The sequence below is a fragment of the Apium graveolens genome, chromosome 1, assembly GCF_009905375.1.
Source record: "Apium graveolens cultivar Ventura chromosome 1, ASM990537v1, whole genome shotgun sequence".
In the NCBI taxonomy this organism is placed as follows: Eukaryota; Viridiplantae; Streptophyta; class Magnoliopsida; order Apiales; family Apiaceae; genus Apium; species Apium graveolens.
In genome coordinates this window covers 98,241,134-98,261,905 of record NC_133647.1, presented here as the reverse complement: position 1 = coordinate 98,261,905, position 20,772 = coordinate 98,241,134, and the positions used below count along the sequence as shown (strand labels likewise).

General features: G+C 39.1%; 1 non-coding gene across 1 annotated transcript; it reads left to right on the top strand.

The window, feature by feature from the left end:
- The first annotated feature begins 11,411 nt into the window (after positions 1-11,411).
- On the top strand, positions 11,412-11,518 carry LOC141679748 (small nucleolar RNA R71). The gene has a single exon (XR_012558174.1). It is a non-coding gene; the product is annotated as a small nucleolar RNA R71 (small nucleolar RNA).
- The last annotated feature ends 9,254 nt before the right edge of the window (positions 11,519-20,772 follow it).

The following is a 20,772-nucleotide window of genomic DNA, read 5'->3' as shown; positions in this document are numbered from 1 at the left end:
ACTTGTATACTTTGTTGTTAGATATATTTGAGATGTCATGTCTAAAATGATTTGTATTTAGTTTTCAGAACTTAACAACTTGACAAATCAGGACTTACTGGAATCAGGACTTACTGGAAGTCGGAACATAATATCAGAACTTAAGGTCATATCAGAACTTAAGTACGGGAGGAATTACAGTTAAGGAAGGAAGCTGATTTAAAGTAGAAGATCGAGACTAAAACAAAATAAGATATGCATGGAAAGAATTAGAAGACTGGAAGACTTGTATAAGATATCTGATTGATATATTTTAGGAGATAAAATTATATTCCATATCAATTAGAAGTTATCTTGTAACTGTGTAGTATATAAACACAGACATAGGTTTATATTATATGTGTTATCATTATCGAGATACATTATTCATTGTAACCTAGCAGCTCTTAGTGATATTTGTTCATCACTGAGAGAGAACAGTTCCATTGTAATAGAGTTTATTATATTGAATATATCTGTTTACTGTTACTTGTGTTCAAGATCGATTTGATTGTAATAACACTGTATTCAACCCTCTTCTACAGTGTTGTGTGACCTAACAATTGGTATTAGAGCTTATCTGTTAACACACATACAGTAAAGATCCAAACAATCATGTCTGAAGAAGCACAAACTCCAATCAAGCCCACCAAAACTGAAGAAACTAAAAATACTCAAATCCACAGTCGATATGAGACTATTAGGGTTCCCATACTGAGAGCTTCCGAGTATCCCATATGGAAAGTAAAGATGACTATGTTTCTGGAAGCTACAGATCCAGAATACCTTGATAGGATTAATAAAGGACCATATAAGCCTACCAAGCTCTCTGTTGCAGTTGCAGATCAACCAGCAAAGTCCATACCAAAGGAGAAAGGTGATTACACAGCTGAAGACATCTCATCTATTGCTAAGGATGCAAGGGTAAGGCATTTGCTGCATAGTGCCATTGATAATGTCATGTCAAATAGGGTAATTAATTGCAAGAGTGCAAAAGAGATATGGGATACTTTGGAGACAAGAGGCCAGGGAACTGATGCAATTAAAAAGAACAGGAGGACTATACTCACTCAAGAGTATGAGCACTTTGACTCAAAAGCTGGTGAGTCATTAACTGAATTATATGACAGGTTTGTCAAACTCTTGAATGATCTGTCACTGGTGGACAAGGAATATGATCTTGAAGACTCAAATCTGAAATTCCTTTTTAACTCTTCCTGAAAATTGGGATTTGAAGTCTACTACCATAAGAGATAACTATGCTCTTGATGAAACTACTCTTCATGAAATTTATGGTATGCTCAAGACTTATGAACTTGAGATGGATCAAAGGAGAAAGAGATATGGGAGAAAGTCAAGGATAGTTGCTCTTAAGACTGAGGAGGAATCTCCTAAAATTGCTGTCTCAAAGAAGGGCAAAGAAAAAGCTCTCATCATAAAGACTGATTCAGAGTCATCATATTCTGATGATGATGATTCAGAAACTGAAAGCTTACTTGAAATGGATGATGATGCAGAGATGATGAAATTGTGTGCTCTTATGGTGAAGGGTATGACAAAGATAGCCTACAGGAAATTTAGAAAGGGAAAGAAGTTTTCCAGGAAAGGTTTAAGTGCTGATAAGAAAGGGTTCAGAAAGTCTGAAGGCAAAAGTACAAAGTCTGACAGAGGAGATAACTCAAATGTCAAATGCTACAATTATGGTGAAAGAGGCCACATATCTCTTGACTGCAAGAAAGGAAAGAGTGACAAAGGCAAGGAACTTGTCAGAAAGAAGAAAAGCTGGACAGACTCTTCAGATTCTGAAGATGAGGTGAACTATGCCTTGATGGCAAATGCTGATGGCAGCCCTGCAACTGCTGAATTGAAGGTACCTCAAACAACTTATGCTTTTCATACTGATAATATTACTGAGTTGAGATTATATCTTAAAACCATGTTTATTAGTTACAGAGATCAAACTTTAACATGTGAAAGATTAACTTCTGAAAATCTTGCTTATAAGAAAAGGAATGACTATTTAGAAAAAGAGTTAGTTATGTTCCACCAAACTCAGAAGGAAAGAGATGATGCTTTTTATGTTAGAGATGAAGTGCTAAAATGAATGAATCTCTGAAAACTGAGTTAGGTAAGGAAAGAGAGATTATCAGGACTTGGACTAACTCTGGTAGAACAACTCAGAATTTATTAAGTAGTGGAAACTGGAAAGAGGGCTTAGGTTATGGAGATGATAAAAGTGAAAAAGGAACTGAACAAATTGAGCCAATTGTTGTTAAATAGACTGCTAAGCCAAAGGTGAATCCTGTTAAGTTTGTAGTTAAAATTGTAAGGTCTGATTCTGAAAAGATGAAAGAGTCTGTAGTAGAAGTTAAGGAAAAGTCAACTTCTGACAAATTAGAACAGGATAAATGTTAGGGCGAAAACACGCACTAATATTCACGCAAGTATACGCGTTCGCAAGTAATATAGAATACTTTCTAGTTCGTTCCCTCAGAGACTCAGACTAAACTATTGTCTAATTAAACTCACTCACCAATGTATGATTACTTCTCAATGTTAAGATAATAACACTTAAAATTGTTGATTAAATATTAACTATAATTAACTACTTAATTAACCACTTAACTATCACTTCAAATTATCAATAATAAAACACTCATGAGATCACAACTTCATTATTACTTCCTTCTATAGCCATTGTTATTACCTTTAGCATGTGACAGTGATGACATTAATCGAATAACACGAAACTGATAAAAGCGAACTTTCATTGTACTAATACCATTCTACCAAGCATCCACAATTAAGATAGAAGTTGAATAGTCATCAATTATGTTGAGTTCCTATATGTCTACAGAAATTGACAACACAACGATTTAAGCACAAATTATTCCCTTTGATTACATAGGGCAAATAAAACTGTTAGAGTTACCCACTAATCATGCACAACGTACATGAACCTATGCTAGCATGGCAAGTTCTAAATCTCAAGATCCACCGTCGCTTCACAAAAGATTAACACCCTATCTTATATGTTCGCGACGCACATAAGACGAATACGCACAACCAATACTAGATATCATGCAATCATCACACACTAAAGTATTAAACAATTAACTAAAAAATTCCATAATAAATCCGTTGTAACCCCATGATCACGATTAGCCCATAATAGAACTCATCGCCATCATGGGTTCATATGAAATCATGATAAACAAACACAAGAAAATAATAACTAAACTAATTATATTTAAACAGAGTACGTCACAAGAGTAAATAAGTCAAAGCAAGAAAACTAGCATCCAACGTTACAACGAAACAAGAATCACAAGAATATATGCTTCCTTTTCGTTGCGGTGTGCTAAATCGGTCTTCTTCCTTATCTCCTTCGCTCCTTGCGTAAAATACAATCTAAAACATAATCTCCTTAATACTCTCCATGAAAACGTCTCAAATCTACCTATATAATAGTCCCATAAAACTCAAATTACATAGAAGTTGGAAGCCACACAGAAGTAGAAGTCTAAAATAATTCAGCTTTTTCCCCGACCTTGCGCGGCCGCTCAGCATTTCTGCGCGGGCGCGCAGGCTGCTGCGCGGCCGCTCAGCATTGCTGCGCGAGCGCGCAGGACCCTACTGGAAAAATTCCAAGCTTGCTCCGTTTCTTCGCCGTAATCTGCCCATTCCTTTCCTCTCGCAATGGTGAACACATGCCAAGGCTTATTCTTGATGATTCCTCCCCCGAAATGCAACTAATACCCTGAAATGCATAAACACTAGAAAAACGCATCAAATACACAAAATACTTGATTTCAAGACACAAATTTAAGCCATTTTAAGCCGTTCTAAGTGGTATAAAATGCCACTTATCACACCCCCAAACTTAAATCGATGCTTGTCCTCAAGCGTCACAGACTCAAAACAAATAAAAATATGCATGAATGCAATCTATATGAAAATGCAACGATCCCCCTTACTACAATTAACCAACCAAATTGTCACATCTCAAAGAATGCAGTTAGACATCTAAAGGTCAATAAACTCATGCAACCGGACAAACAGCCAGAAACGTGGTGTGTGCAAATGCTTAACAGATATGCTTCGAAACTAGACCAATTACTATGACTAGACTATCCTCAAGGCAATCCTACGATTATACAAAGAATAAAAATTCTAGGCACAAAGTGATATACAACACTACAAGAACTCTGGAGCTTACTACGGAATTGTGCTTTTTATTTACAACTCAAATGCTTATTTGACCGTGCAATGAGTGAGGTCCACAAAAGACTTATACAATGGTATCCATGTAACGAGCGTTAGGTTAGCGGATCCCAGACTCTAAAAGCCTTAGGTCACTAGGCACAAAGTCCCCTAAGAACTTAATAACTCGAATACCAAAGAACCCACTCTTGATCAATTATGCAATTTTTTTTTGTTTTGTTTCATAACTTCTGAGCAAGTGCGTTTCGCTCCATCTTACTCAACTCTAGACTACTCGCAACATAAGCGAGCCGGCTACTAGCCATTTGACGCCTAACCACAACTAGCAACAACTTCCATATTTTTTTTTCTCCAAAAGAATTTTCTTTTTCATGTTTTTATCACTAAGAACCTATAATCGAATTCTAAGCATAATAAATAGATTGACCTTGAAAATAACCATATCATAACAACAATCTAGCCCTTACGCATTCTTTAAGACTCAGTGGATTTACAATTGTTTCTAGCATGCATATCAACCTACACAACTTAATATCACTTTAATGCTATCACTACACTCGCATCAATATCACAATTCAGTCGATAAATCATTGTAAAAGGGATCATAGTAAATGCATGAGCTACATGACATTCATAAAAAAAAACTATATGGTATAAATTATGCAACTAAATGAACTAACTATCATGAATATGCAACTAAATGACACACACACAATATTCCTTTAACTACCACCCCCAAACTAAAAATCTTCACTGTCCTCAGTGAAAGTAGTAGAAAGGAACACAGGGTATACCTACTCGGAGTCATCATCATCACCCTCAGCGGGTGGAGTATCAGGCGGCGGGTATGCAGAGTCCTCACCAAAAACTGGCCACTGGATATCAGCTCCAAGGCCTCGAAAAGCAGTCCCTAACGCAAGGGTGAGCTCCTGAGCAAACCTACTCTGCGTCTCATACATGGCATCCATCCGCCGTGAAAGCCTCCTATACTGGGCATCACCCATCCCAGCACCCTCCTGAGCTCTCGATGAACCAGCCTCACCACGCCCTGGCCTAGCCATAGTAGCACCTCGTGCTGGACGCCCTCCTGGAAGACGATAACCCAGCCCATGCTCCTCAGGCTCACCACCGGTCCACTCCTGCATCCCATTCAGAGTGCCAGAATCTATCGGAGCTGCTGGCAACTGCAACTGCTCATGAGCCGGCCAGTTCACTCCCACTGCTCGGCATAGCTTCGTAACCGTGGATGCATAAGGGATGTTCATATGCTTTGCTCCCCTCAAAAACTTCAGAATTCCTTGGTAGATAAACTCACCAAGGTCCACATAGTATTCCTCATTCAGAATTCCCCACAACAGCTGTGCTCTCTCAACTGTGACCTCGTGTGCATGTGAAGAAGGCAAAATATTAGCACATATAAATGCATTCTATGCACGGGCATACCTGTTCATGGCGATCGCCGGAAAGTGACGATACTCATTATTGGCTGGACTGCGGTTCCAAACTGTGCCCGGTCGACAGAGAGTCGCACAAATCAAATCCAAGTCAAAATCCTCAGCAGTCTTTTCATTCCAGTTCTCCTCCTCGGGCTTCCTCTCTCGCTGTCCAATCACACGGCGAATCGCCGCAGGATGATAATCAATCGTCAGCCCACGGACTACAGAAAACCCATTCTTTTCAGCCTTCGCATTCGCATAGAACTCGCGAACAACGCACATCGGTACTGCTTCGGGTGACTCACAAAAAGCTATCCACCCCTTCTCTGCAATCATGGGCAACAACTCACCATCCCTCCCTGATGGTAAAAAACCCATCTCCTTCAGAATCGGCTTCCCCAACAGCCTAGTGTACTCCTCCTCCGCAGCTCTGTCAGTTAACCGAGGCCTTGCAGCAGTGCCCCTCGAAGAATCAGCAGTAGGAACTGTGCTGCTGCTGTTAATAGTGCATGCTCTCTTGGGTGCCATTGATTCGTGAATAGAAGTGTGTAAGAACTGAATTTTGATGTTTGTGAGAGGGTTTAAGTGTAGGAAGTTTTGTGGGAGATATGTAGGATAGGTGTATGTATATATAGGGTGTGGATTACATTAGGGTTTGGGAATTAAGGGATAAAATCATGGCGTAGTGGGAACAATTCGTGGGTTTATGGGCTAAAACTGTTTTTGTGTTTTTATTTATTTTTTTTTTTCTGAACTGCAAAAAATTTCCTGGAACTCGACCCCTGCGCGGCCGCTCTGCATTTCTGCGCGGGCGCGCAGCAAGCTGCGCGGGCGCGCAGAGGGTCTCTGGAATTTTTTTTTTCAGCCCCTATTTTCTGATTTTTTTTGTGTTTTTGGATAGGTTATTAACTTCTAAGGGTTCCTGTAACAACAATTCATGGGTTGCCTCCCACGCAGCGCTTCTTTTTCGTCATTAGCTTGACGTTCCTTACCTTTCTCAAGTAGTCAACAAAATGGCACTAACCACCTCTCGGTTTGCCATGTCCCCATAGTAGTGCTTCAACCGCTGACCGTTAACCTTGAATGCTTGGTCCGAATCATTCTCAAAAATTTCCACCGCTCCATGTGGAAACACAGTTTTGACAATAAAAGGTCCAGACCACCTTGATTTCAACTTCCCAGGAAAAAGTCGGAGCCGAGAGTTGAATAAAAGAACTTGTTGCCCTGGCACAAATAACTTAGGATGTAGCTTCCTATCGTGCCACCTCTTCACCTTTTCCTTATACATTTTGTTATTCTCGTACGCTTGAAGTCGAAATTCATCAAGTTCATTAAGCTGAAGCATTCTTTTCTTACCAGCTGCATCTAAATCCAGGTTCAATTTCTTCAATGCCCAGTAGGCCTTATGCTCAAGCTCCGCTGGTAGATGACATCCCTTACCGTACACTAACTGAAACGGTGACATCCCTAGTGGAGTTTTGTATGCTGTTCTGTAAGCCCAAACAGCTTCATCGAGCTTTAAAGACCAATCCTTCATTGACGGACAAACAACCTTCTCTAGAATGCGCTTTATCTCTCTGTTAGACACTTCCGCTTGACCATTTGTTTGCGGATGATAGGCAGTAGCTACTCGATGATTCACATTATAACGCTGCATCATAGAAGTGAACTTACGGTTGCAAAAAATGCGATCCTTCATCACTTATGATTACCCGAGGTGTTCCAAACCTTGTGAAAATTTGCTTATGAAGAAAATTTAGTACTACCTTTGCATCATTTGTCGGTAAAGCTTTAACTTCGACCCATTTCGAGACATAATCGACTTCCAGCAAGATGTACTGATTATTGCAAGACGAGATAAAAGGCCCCATGAAATCGATTCCCCACACATCAAAGACCTCGACTTCAAGCATCACATTTAATGGCATCTCATCCTTCCTTGACAAATTTCCCACTATTTGGCAACGATCACACCTTAAAACAAACTGATGAGCATCCTTGAACAAAGTAGGCCAGAAAAAGCCTGCTTGCAGAATATGAGCTGCCGTCTTCTCACCTCCATAGTGTCCACCATAAACCGTGGAATGGCAGTCTCGTAATATCCCCTCCGTCTCACAGAACGGGATACATCTCCTGATGATCTGGTCAGCTCCCTGTCTAAACAAATATGGTTCATCCCACATATACCACTTCACCTCATGCAGAAACTTCTTCTTTTGCGCGGATGTCAAATTAAGAGGCATTATATTGCTGACAAGATAGTTTACAATATCTGCAAACCATGGTTCTTCCTCCTGAATTACAAACAACTGCTCATCCGGAAAAGATTCATTGATTAACGTCCTATCTTGTGAAGTAGAATCGGGATTCTCCAACCTAGAGAGATGGTCAGCTACTTGATTCTCGGTACCTTTTCTATCTTTGATCTCTAACTCAAATTCCTGAAGTAAAAGCACCCAACGAATGAGTCTCGGCTTCGAATCCTTCTTAGAAACCAGATAGCGAATAGCTGTATGATCAGTGAATACTGTTACTTTCGTACCAAGCAGATAAGATCGAAATTTCTCAAAGCCAAAGACTATAGCCAAAAGCTCCTTCTCAGTAGTGGTGTAGTTCAATTGGGCACCATTTAAAGTCTTACTCGCATAGTAGACCACATGGAAGAGATTTTTCTTGCGCTGTCCCAGAACTGTACCTATCGCATAATCACTCGCATCACACATCATCTCAAACGGTTCTGTCCAATCTGGTGCTGTAATAACTGGTGCTGTGATCAAACTCTTCTTGAGAGTCTCGAATGCTGCCAAACATTCATCATCAAATTTGAAAGGCACATCTTTCTCAAGCAAATTGCACAACGGCTTAGATATCTTTGAAAAGTCCTTGATGAATCGCCGATAAAAACCCGCATGACCAAGAAAACTACGGATTCCTTTCACAGAATTGGGTGGGGGAAGATTTTCAATGACTCCCACCTTGGCCTTGTCCACCTCCAGACCCTTGCTAGAGACCTTATGCCCAAGGATAATGCCTTCACGCACCATAAAATGACATTTCTCCCAATTAAGCACCAAATTAGTTTCCACGCATCTTTTGAGTACGGCGCGCAGATTATTCAAACATTCATCATATGAGTGTCCAAAGATGGAGAAGTCATCCATGAACACTTCGACGTAATTTCCAATCATGTCAGAGAATATAGCCATCATACATCTCTGAAAGGTGGCCGGGGCGCCACATAACCCAAACGAAACTCTACGAAAAGCAAATGTGCCAAATGGACAAGTGAAGGTAGTCTTTTCCTGATCCTCTGGTGCAATACAAATCTGATTATACCCGGAATAACCATCCAGAAGACAAAAATACTCATGTCCCGCCAATCTGTCAAGCATTTGATCAATGAATGGAAGAGGAAAGTGATCCTTCCTTGTGGCTTTGTTCAATTTCCTATAATCCATGCACACTCTCCATCCTGTAACTGTTCGAGTAGGGATGAGCTCATTCTTTTCATTTGCGACCACAGTGATACCTCCTTTCTTAGGTACACATTGTACGGGGCTCACCCACGAGCTGTCAGAAATAGGATAAATGATGCCTGCATCTAGCCATTTCAGAATTTCTTTCTTCACCACCTCCTTCATGATCGGGTTCAGTCTTCGCTGCTGTTCCACAGTTGGCTTACTACCTTCATCTAACAGAATTTTATGCATACAATATGAAGGACTTATCCCCTTGATGTCTGCTATGGTCCATCCTATAGCCGATTTGAATTCTCTCAAAATCCTTAAGAGCTTGTCTTCCTCACTACCTGAAAGGTCAGCTGAAATAATAACAGGTAACGTAGATGAATCACCTAAAAAAGCATACCTCAAGTGTTCAGGTAGTGGTTTGAGCTCCAAGGTAGGTGCTTCCTCTATTGATGGTTTGAGCTTCCCTTCAGCATTCTTAAGGTCAGAAGTACCAAGAGATTCAAATGGTATGTCCAGCTTTCGCTTCCAGGGAGAAGCGTTCAGATATTGTAATTGCTCGTTGCTATCTTCATCATCACTGTCAAATTCCCCCACTAAGGCCTTTTCCAATGCATCAGACATTAGCATGTGCTCGAGTTCCGAAGTAACCGCGGAATCAATCACATCCACTTTTAAGCACTCCTCATCTTCTGTAGGGAATTTCATTGCCTTGAATACGTTGAAGTTCACATCCTGATCTTGGACCCGTATAGTAAGTTCCCCTTTTTGCACATCTATCAAGGTACGGCCAGTAGCCAAGAAAGGCCTCCCCAAGATTATGGGAATCTTCTTATCTTCCTCAAAATCCAGAATAACAAAATCTGCTGGAAAGAAGAGCTTATCCACCTTGACGAGCACATCCTCAACTATGCCCCTTGGGTAAGTAATGGAACGGTCCGCCAATTGTAGTGACATGTATGTGGGTTTTGGATCAGGCAGATCCAGCTTCTTAAAGATCGACAAGGGCATCAGATTAATGCTTGCTCCCAAATCACAAAGGCACTTGTCAAAAGTTAGATTACCAATGGTGCAAGGAATGGTGAAGCTTCCTGGATCTTTCAGTTTTGGTGGTAACTTTTGTTGCACAACAGCGCTGCATTCTTCCGTGAGAGCAACGGTTTCAAGGTCATCCAGTTTCACCTTCCTTGAAAGAATAGTCTTCATAAACTTCGCATAACTAGGCATCTGTTCCAGAGCCTCAGCGAAAGGTATATTGATGTGAAGTTTCTTGAACACCTCCAGAAACTTCCCAAACTGTCTATCCAGCTTTTGTTGCTGCAATCTCTTAGGAAAAGGTGGTGGAGGATAGAGCTGTTTCTCCCCTGTATTAGCCTCAGGAAGAGCGTATTCAACAGTAGTCTTCCTTGGTTCCGCCGCTTTCTCCTTTTGCTTAGATTCTTCATCTCTAACTTTAGCTTTGACTTCTTTTGCCTTATCAGCATCAGCTACTTTTCCAGACCTTAAGGTAATAGCCTTGACTTGCTCTTTAGCTTCCTTCCTGCCTGGTACTTCCGTGTCACTGGAAAGAGTGCCAGGTTGACGATTGAGCACTGCATTGGCTAATTGACCGATTTGATTTTCCAAGGTCTTGATAGAAACCGCCTGACTCTTGCACAACAACTTAAGTTCCTCAAAATCAGCACTAGTAGGTGCAGCTGCACTTCCCTGTTGAGGATATGATTGCCTTGTAGCATACTGCTGTGGTTGCTGGAATCCAGGTGGGTTAAACTGTTTACTCAACCCTTGCTGATATGGTGGCTGAATAGCATTCTGATTATTCCCCCAGCTGAAATTTGGATGATTTCTGTTATTAGGATGATAGGTCGCTGGCACAGGCTGCTGTTGTCGCTGATAATTATTCATATACTGAACAGATTCGTTGACAAGAGAACACTGATCCGTAGCATGAGAACCTACACAAAGGTCACAAACCATAGCTATTTGATTAAATCCATACGTAGCCAGAGAATCAACCTTCATTGATAGCGCTTGGAGCTGGGCTGCAATAGCGGTGGCTGCATCAACTTCCAGAATACCTGCTACCTTGCCTGACGTCATCCTCTGAGTTGGGTTTTGATGCTCATTTGCAGCCATCGTCTCTATAAGATTATACGCCTCAGTATAGCTTTTAGCCCATAAGGCGCCTCCAGCTGCTGCATCGAGCATGGGCTGAGATTGGGCCCCCAAACCATTATAAAAACCAGTGATTACCATCCAATCCGACATTCCATGATGTGGACATTTTCTCAACATTTCCTTGTAGCGTTCTCAAGCTTCGCACATAGATTCTGTAGGTTGCTGCACAAACTGAGTAAGAGCACTCCTCATAGCAGCAGTCTTTGCCATTGGATAAAACTTCACCAGAAACTTTTGCGCAAGATCTTGCCACGTAGTGATGGACCCAGCTGGTTCAGAATATAACCAGTCTTTAGCCTTATCCCTCAGTGAGAATGGGAAAAGCCTCAACTTGATAGCCTCATCAGTCACGCCATTATACTTAAAAGTGCTGCAGATCTCGACAAAATTTCTTATGTGCATGTTGGGGTCTTCAGTTGCCGCTCCTCTAAAAGAAACAGAATTCTGCACCATCTGAATAGTGCCCGGCTTGATTTCAAAGGTGTTAGCTTGAATAGCCGGATGAAGGATGCTTGACTGAATATCATCGATTTTAGGCCGAGAAAAATCCATAAGAGCTGGATCAGCTTGAACAATACGATCTCCCATGTTTACTGGTTCTTTCTGCTCAGTTCCTGAATCCGAATCCTCAAAATCTAACTTCTCCGGAATATCAAGAACTTCGTCTATTTCCTCAGTTGTATCTAAAGTCCTCTTGCGAGCACGAGAACGAGTTTGCATAAACGCTTGCTAAAGTACCTGAAACACAACCGAAAAGAGTAAGTAACTACTACGTCCTAATCACTGAGTCCTAATGACCAATGATGGTAAGTACATAAACTAAACAAATACGCCGAGTCCCCGGCAGCGGCGCCAAAAACTTGTTAGGGCGAAAACACGCACTAATATTCACGCAAGTATACACGTTCGCAAGTAATATATAATACTTTCTAGTTCGTTCCCTCAGAGACTCAGACTAAATTATTGTCTAATTAAACTCACTCACCAATGTATGATTACTTCTCAATGTTAAGATAATAACACTTAAAATTGTTGATTAAATATTAACTATAATTAACTACTTAATTAACCACTTAACTATCACTTCAAATTATCAATAATAAAACACTCATGAGATCACAACTTCATTATTACTTCCTTCTATAGCCATTGTTATTACCTTTAGCATGTGACAGTGATGACATTAATCGAATAACACGAAACTGATAAAAGCCAACTTTCATTGTACTAATACCATTCTACCAAGCATCCACAATTAAGATAGAAGTTGAATAGTCATCAATTATGTTGAGTTCCTATATGTCTACAGAAATTGACAACACAACGATTTAAGCACAAATTATTCCCTTTGATTACATAGGGCAAATAAAACTGTTAGAGTTACCCACTAATCATGCACAACGTACATGAACCTATGCTAGCATGGCAAGTTCTAAATCTCAAGATCCACCGTCGCTTCACAAAAGATTAACACCCTATCTTATATGTTCGCGACGCACATAAGACGAATACGCACAACCAATACTAGATATCATGCAATCATCACACACTAAAGTATTAAACAATTAACTAAAGAATTCCATAATAAATCCGTTGTAACCCCATGATCACGATTAGCCCATAATAGAACTCATCGCCATCATGGGTTCATATGAAATCATGATAAACAAACACAAGAAAATAATAACTAAACTAATTATATTTAAACAGAGTACGTCACAAGAGTAAATAAGTCAAAGCAAGAAAACTAGCATCCAACGTTACAACGAAACAAGAATCACAAGAATATATGCTTCCTTTTCGTTGCGGTGTGCTAAATCGGTCTTCTTCCTTATCTCCTTCGCTCCTTGCGTAAAACACAATCTAAAACATAATCTCCTTAATACTCTCCATGAAAACGTCTCAAATCTACCTATATAATAGTCCCATAAAACTCAAATTACATAGAAGTTGGAAGCCACACAGAAGTAGAAGTCTAAAATAATTCAGCTTTTTCCCCGACCTTGCGCGGCCGCTCAGCATTTCTGCGCGGGCGCGCAGGCTGCTGCGCGGCCGCTCAGCATTGCTGCGCGGGCGCGCAGGACCCTACTGGAAAAATTCCAAGCTTGCTCCGTTTCTTCGCCGTAATCTGCCCATTCCTTTCCTCTCGCAATGGTGAACACATGCCAAGGCTTATTCTTGATGATTCCTCCCCCGAAATGCAACTAATACCCTGAAATGCATAAACACTAGAAAAACGCATCAAATACACAAAATACTTGATTTCAAGACACCAATTTAAGCCATTTTAAGCCGTTCTAAGTGGTATAAAATGCCACTTATCAATAAACCAGCTAAAGTTAATATAGGCTTAATGACAAAGAAGCAGCTTAAGCATAAGCTGAAAGAAATTAGGAATGTCAACAAGGTAAGGGCAGCTAGGAAAAATAGGAATGGCAAGGAAAGTGTGCATAAAAATAATAAGTATATGACTGTTCATAATGCTCCTTGAAAGAAATGTTATAACTGTGGAAACTCTAACCATCTTGCTTCTTTTTGCAGGAAGAATAAGAATATAAACTCTTTACCTCCTAAGTCAGGAATTAAGATGTTAGGTCACACACACTGTAGAGGGGGTGAATACAGTGTAAAGTACAATCAAATCAAACTTTAATATCTCAAGTAACAGAAAACAAACTTTATTAAAACAATAAACCCTGTTACAGTATGGAACTGTTACCTCTCAGTGATGAACAAATATCACGAGAGCTGCTAGGGTTACTACGAATAGTCTTCTCGAATATAATAACACTTATAGTGTAAACCCTATGTCTGTGTTTATATACTACACAGTTACAAGATAATCACTAATTGATATGAAATATAATTCTGTTTCCTAAAATATATCAATCAGATATCGTTTCTTCCAAGTATTCTATTCTTCATAGAATTCCTTCTTCATGCATATCTCTTCTTATGCTTATCTCGATCTTCTTTCCTTTAATCATCTATTGTCCTTATCTGAATGTACTTCAGCACTTAAGTTCTGATATCCATCTTCTGATGATTATCTCCTGATAATATAAGTACTGATATCCTTATGTCCTGACTTCCAGTAAGTACTGATTTATCCTGTTTAAGTAAGATCTGAAAACTAAACATAAATCATATTAGCCATGACATTATTAAATATATCCAACAATCTCCCCCAACTTGTAAATTAGCATAATATACAAGTTTAACAGATATTTGATGATGTCAAAAACATTAAGTACAAATGCATGAGAATTAGACTAGATAACTACAACTTATAGTCCTTAAAGCTTTAACAATATTTAACTTCTGATAACAGCTTCAGTCTGTACAAATATCAGAATTTAATCAGTTGTAGATCTTGACTTGGCTTCATCTTCTGATCTCTCTGATGTCAGGAGTTGTTCTGAGATAGTTCTTCAACAAACATCTCTCAGCATATCTAAGTTCATCAATCATTCTCCTTTTAGCATCTTTAAGCTCTGCATTATCTTCACCAATTTGAAAGATTGCAGCCCTGAGATCATTAATCTTTGCTTTTCTTATATCCTGATCCAGTCTGATCAAATAAGCTTTATCAGACTCAAGATTGAATTCCACAGCCCTGTAACCCAGAAAGGTAGTTATAATTTTAGCAGTGTTGGGCTTCATTTCAACTATATCACCCTTGTGATCTCTGTACTTTGGAACATATGTGCTGTCAGACTTAACATAATAAAGCCTTTTCTGTCTCTGAATCTGATTCGTCAAATAGTTTGCAGCACTTTCTGTCAATCTGTCATCCACTTGAAGTAAGAATATTACATGCTCCAATTCTTCAAAATACTTCAATGGAATGTCATTTTGCCTTATATGATAAACCCTACCATCTTTCATGAAGTACAACAAGATGTGTTCTTTCAAGTAGGTATGGTAAACCATTTGTATAGATTCCAGTTGATTCAATCTCTCAGGAGTTGTTCCAATACCTGGTTCACTCAAGGAAGTTGGATCATTGGTAGTGTTCTGTATTCTTCTTTCATCAGCACTTCCCAATCCAGTTTTATCTCTTGCTTCCTTTCCAGTAACTACTCTTGCTTCAAAACCACTTGCAGCAGTCTTCAAAGGTTGAGTCTGTTTTGCTTTAGTGAATCCTGGTAGGAGTGTCTTTGGTCTAACTTCTGATATCAAGTTAACTTGAGCTATATCAGAGGTTACTTGCTTCTTTGGAATATCAGAACTTACTGTCTCTTGACTCTAAACAACTTGAGCCATGTCAGAGGTTGTTTTAAGAACTTTTCTTGAAGTCAGAGCAAGATCATCCTTTTCATCAGTGATTTCTTCATTCTCAGGAGGCACATAAACCTTGATAGGTTCACCAACCTTTTCTTTACCCTTGGATCTTGGATCTATCTGCGGTTGTGATTTAGCCAATATTGCTTCAGTATTTGTCCTTTCTTTTATCACAATGCCTTTGATTTTTGGAAGTGTCTTTTTACCAGAAGCTTCAGATTTAGATGTGACTTTTTCTGATTTAAGTCTGGCTTCTTCTTCCATTAAACTCTCCAAGTCCATTCCTGGATTTTCCTGAAGAAATAACCGTCTTGACATTTCTTCATCAAGATCTAAAAGTTCATCAGAACTTATCCTTTTACCAGTAACAGAACTAATTCTTTTCCCAGTATCAGAACTTGTCCTGTGACTTGTGATTTCAGCATTTCTTGATGAGAAACCTCTACCTTGACTATGACCTCTACCCATTCCAGAGTTTCCTTGATCATCCTTTTCATCATCCTTTTCATCATCCTTCCCTTTCAGTGTCTTGCCAGTCTTGCATTTGGACTTAATTACTTTCTCCCCCTTTTTGGCATCAGCAGGTAGTAGAAGATATACAAGCAATTCCACCGAGGCTTGGATTTCAGTAAGTTGAGATTGCTGAGAAGCTTGATTTTTCAGAATATCATCAATCTGAGCTTGTTGTTTTTCTTGAGTCTTCTCAATATAAGCAATCCTGTCAAAGGTAGGTTTGAAGAACTTTTTCTTGTCAATTTTCTGAAGTTGGTCATGTTTGATGAATTCTTCCTGAATCTTGTGTAGCTCTGCATGAGTAGTTGAATGGAGACCTTGTAGATGTTTAGTACTCAATGCAGTGACTCTAAGCTGGGTTTTGAAATCATCAGAAATTAACATTTCATCATCTTTTGTCAAGTGCTCAGCAAGATGCTTTGCATTTGGAACACAGAAAACTGAGTTCCATTCCTTAGTCCACTCCTGTCCTGCAAGAGTTTCACTCCAAGGCACTGGTGCTGCTCTGGTAACAAACTTCTTAACAAGTTCAGATTTAAGAATAGTTTATTGAGGAGCATGTCCTGAAGGACCTGCTTCATTAGCACCTACATTTGGAGCAGCATCACCAGTATCTCCAGCATTTGCAGCATCAGAACTTACAGAATCAGTATCTTCTGATAAAACAACAGTGTGAGTAGCAATGGAGGCTTCAACATCCTCTAATTGCTGATCTGGTTCTACGTTCTAATCAACAGCCATATCCTGATGCTCACCTATATTCTGATCATCAGCATCGAGATGCAGAGAAGGTGTAGAAGAGAAGTCTGAATTTTGAGCAGCATCAGTAACAGGTGTTGTTGATGGATTAGTTGTTGTTGGAGCTTCTAAGAGAATTACTTCAGGCACAACCAAGTTCTGAACATCAATTTCAGTACTGGTGCCTGTATTAACAGGAGATACAGACTTTTGAACAGGAGACACAGATGATGTGTTGGCCTTTTCAGGAACAGCTTCCTGAGATGGAGTTGATGAAGAAGAAGTGACTTTAGCAAATTCCTTTTCTTATGAGATCAGAGATTCCTGATCTCCTTCCTTAGCTGCTGCTTCTTCATCATCTGAAACTGGCCTTTTTGCCCTCTGTTTCTTGTATCTCTTTGTAGATATGGATTCCTTGGGAGTTTCAGGAACAGTCATTCTTCTAAGCCTCTTGAGAAGCCTAGATCCCCCAATTTCAGAATCATTCTGAGAAGTCACTGTCTCAGCTTCTTGGACAACAGGTTCTGATGCAGAAACCTGTTCCTCACTGTCAGACTCATCTCTCAAAGCAATCCTCCTTCTCTTTTGAGGTGTTTAAGGAACAGTCTTTGTCCTCTTAGGTTTGGAAGATGAAGGCTTCACAGTAGGTGCTGAGGATGAGGGTTGAACTGTCTGTGAAGTGGAGAGATAGGATTTGATATATTGCCTAAGGGTTGGTTGAGTAGTATGGGTGGTAGGTGCTGATGATTGTTGTGGTGTGTGGGAGGTGTTTGTTGGTTGGACATCAGGATAAACAGATCTATAGGAATCATGATCAGCATTTACTAAGATCTGTTTCACAGACTGAGGAATCTGTAAAGGTCTAACCACTGGTTTCTTAGTGTCAGCATTTACCAGGTCATTAAAGTAACGTTTTGCAACTTTAAAAGGTGAAGTTAAGGTACTGGTTAGTCGAGGTTCATCAGTACAAAAAGTATATATAAGTTGACAGAATCTAGCAAAGTAAACAAAATTCCTATCCTCTGTCATCCTATCCCCAATAAAACCTATTATAGCCGTTGCAAAATCAAAATGAGTTTGGTTTATAATGGCATACCCGATGTGCTGACTCATTATGGGGATTGCATCAAAATTTGAACACTTGTTCCCAAAAGCTTTAGTGATGCAGTCGAAGAAGAAGCTCCATTCCCTTCTGATATGAGCCCGTTTCAACTGCCCAAGCTTTGCCAAACTCTGTTCATACCCCAAATTGGCCATTAACTCCTGAAGAGCTGATTCCTCTGGAATTGAAAAAGTACATCCTTCTGGGAGATGTAGAGCCTTGCGTATTGTACCAGGAGTGACTGCATATGAAGAATCACCCACTTCAAAAGCAATACTAGGAGTACCATTTGGACCACCATTATCAAAGTTTCCAGTCCTCCAAAATGTCAGAACTGGTTGGCTTGAGAAAACGGAAGGTTGGGTCAATGCATACCCGATTTCACTGTGTGCAAGAAGATCTTACACAAAATGCAATTCAGACGGAGCTTCAGCATTATCAAGAATTACAGCATAGTTATTTGGAACAAATTTAGCTCCATCAATGATCAAATCCTTAGGTGCCATGAAAATAATCGAGATGTAAAAGTGCCTGTTAGATGTTTGATAGAATGTCTATATGAAAAACCAACATTAGAAGAGAAAAGAGAGTAAAAGCAAATAGAGAGAAAAAGTATGAAAGGAAATAAAAGATTAAAAAAATCCTCTCTCTATTTTACTTGTACTTTTGAAAAAAAAAATGTAACTGTTGGACACCTGTCAGACATGCAGTAAAAACGAATAGTTAATGGGCACGAGAAAACAGTAATCATTACTTACCCACTTGCAGTTTTTCAAGGAAAAAAAACCGTTCCACTTACCCAGTTATTCCATTAATCAAGGTGAACCAGTTTTAATTCAAAATTGAAACTGTTCCCACTTATTTAATTATTTTTCACTACAACATCAATATTCTGAAAAAAAAATCGAGTGAAAATGACCATAATAAATCGGACGAGCAAGTACTGATAAAATAAAATCAGAACTTAAGTTAAAACAGAATTTATATGGTCATCAGAATATGAATATGTATCAGGATTTATCAATACATTACAAAATATCTCAGAGACAAGATCTTGAAATAAAAACAAATTTCATTAATATATCAAGAGAATACATTCATGAAATTTAAATTACATCAGAACTTGTACAAGATTTCCCTAAGCTGCTAAATCTAACGTCAACAGCCTTAGTCCTAGCTCAAGAAGCAGGGCAAGGCTGATGATGAAAAAAATAGGAAGAAGAAAATAAATTATTTCTTCTTCCTACTCTCGACTAACAGAATAGCGAGTCGAATGATTCGCTCTTGCTGGCGGAGAGCTTCCAGCCTTTCCTCCTCCAATCGCTCCAGATGGCGATGGTAGTCCATGTAGAAGAACAGGAGGTGGGTGAGTACCTCCTGGGGAACGGAGTCCCATATCTCATCAGGAATGGCAATGACGTGCCATTCCTGCTGCCAATCGGCACAGCTCAGCTCCATGTTGAATGTTTCATAGTTCAAAAACATATTGTAATTGACCATGGTGTTTTTGATAGAAAAAGTATGAAGGTGAATTTGTGATAAAAGAGTTGATGGGAAGGCTGATGTGAAGTGGTTGTTTATATAGGCAAGAGAATGCCAGGAGACGCAAAGAAATTTAATGCTGACAGGTGGAATTAATTCTACCTCGTCTCCCCAGACTTGGAAAAAGAAAAACATTCATTGGAAAGAGAAAACATGGTTTAATGCGCACAAGAAGTAAGTAAAAGTTGACTGTTCATGTACGAGTACCACTATCCCTAACTATAGTGACTATTAATCTTCCACTTCAACAGTATTCTGGTTTAAACTGAGACTGTTGTCAAATTTTATCCAAAAATAAGTCAAGTAAAGAATCAGACTGCAATATCAAAATTTAGACTTATATCAAAACTTAACAGTCATCAGAACATAATTTCTTAACTCGAAAAAGGAATGCCTATTTTAGTAAAACCTCACACAAATTCTGATTTATATTCTTCAGAACTTAATCATCAGAACATGCAATCAGAACTTGTCCTCAGAATTTGTGCATTGTGACACAATGACTATTCATCTAAAACAACATAGATCCCCACAGTGATTTTCATCATTCATATGGAGTGGTTAGTGTGTGCATTAAGCTAAATATCAGACAAAGAGAAAAGTCTGATTCACTTCAGTACATCTTAGAAATAAGGCATAACTAAAACTTTACTAAAAACCTGTCAATATTCTGAAACCTACTATTGAATGAATTCATGCTTGAGTCCACCTCAACTATTTTGTGCTAATTTTGTGCATCTTTTTAAATTCTATTTTACAGTGGCTTCTCAGTGTAAGTGAGTCACGACTGCTTATCAGAATTTATGCTATTATCAGAGTATTTCTCCAGTAATCATAGAGTGTGAAAAGTCACCAAGAAAATATTTTATTTGCTTTTCTGATGCATATTACTTAATACCAGCAATGTACTTGGGTCTTCCCTTCCACATTTTTACTCTAGATCTCAAAGGAGTACCTGATTTTTAATCCTTGTTTCTCTTTCTTTTTCTTTTGATAAGTGAGGTTTATCAGCACTTAGTACATTCAACAGATTTACTAGCATCAGAACTTAACAGATGAGTAGCATTATTCTAGTTTGTGACTTAGTAATAAGATAGACAAAGTAAACTCAACTAAGCTCAATTATCAGAATTTGCTTGTGTCAATAGATTTCCATAGAAATAATTACTTCTTACATGGGATCCCTTGTTTATTGAAGACTACTAGGTCAGCATCTAGCACAGTTATCCTCATAGGATTGAATAGTTACCTAAACAGACATATCACTATC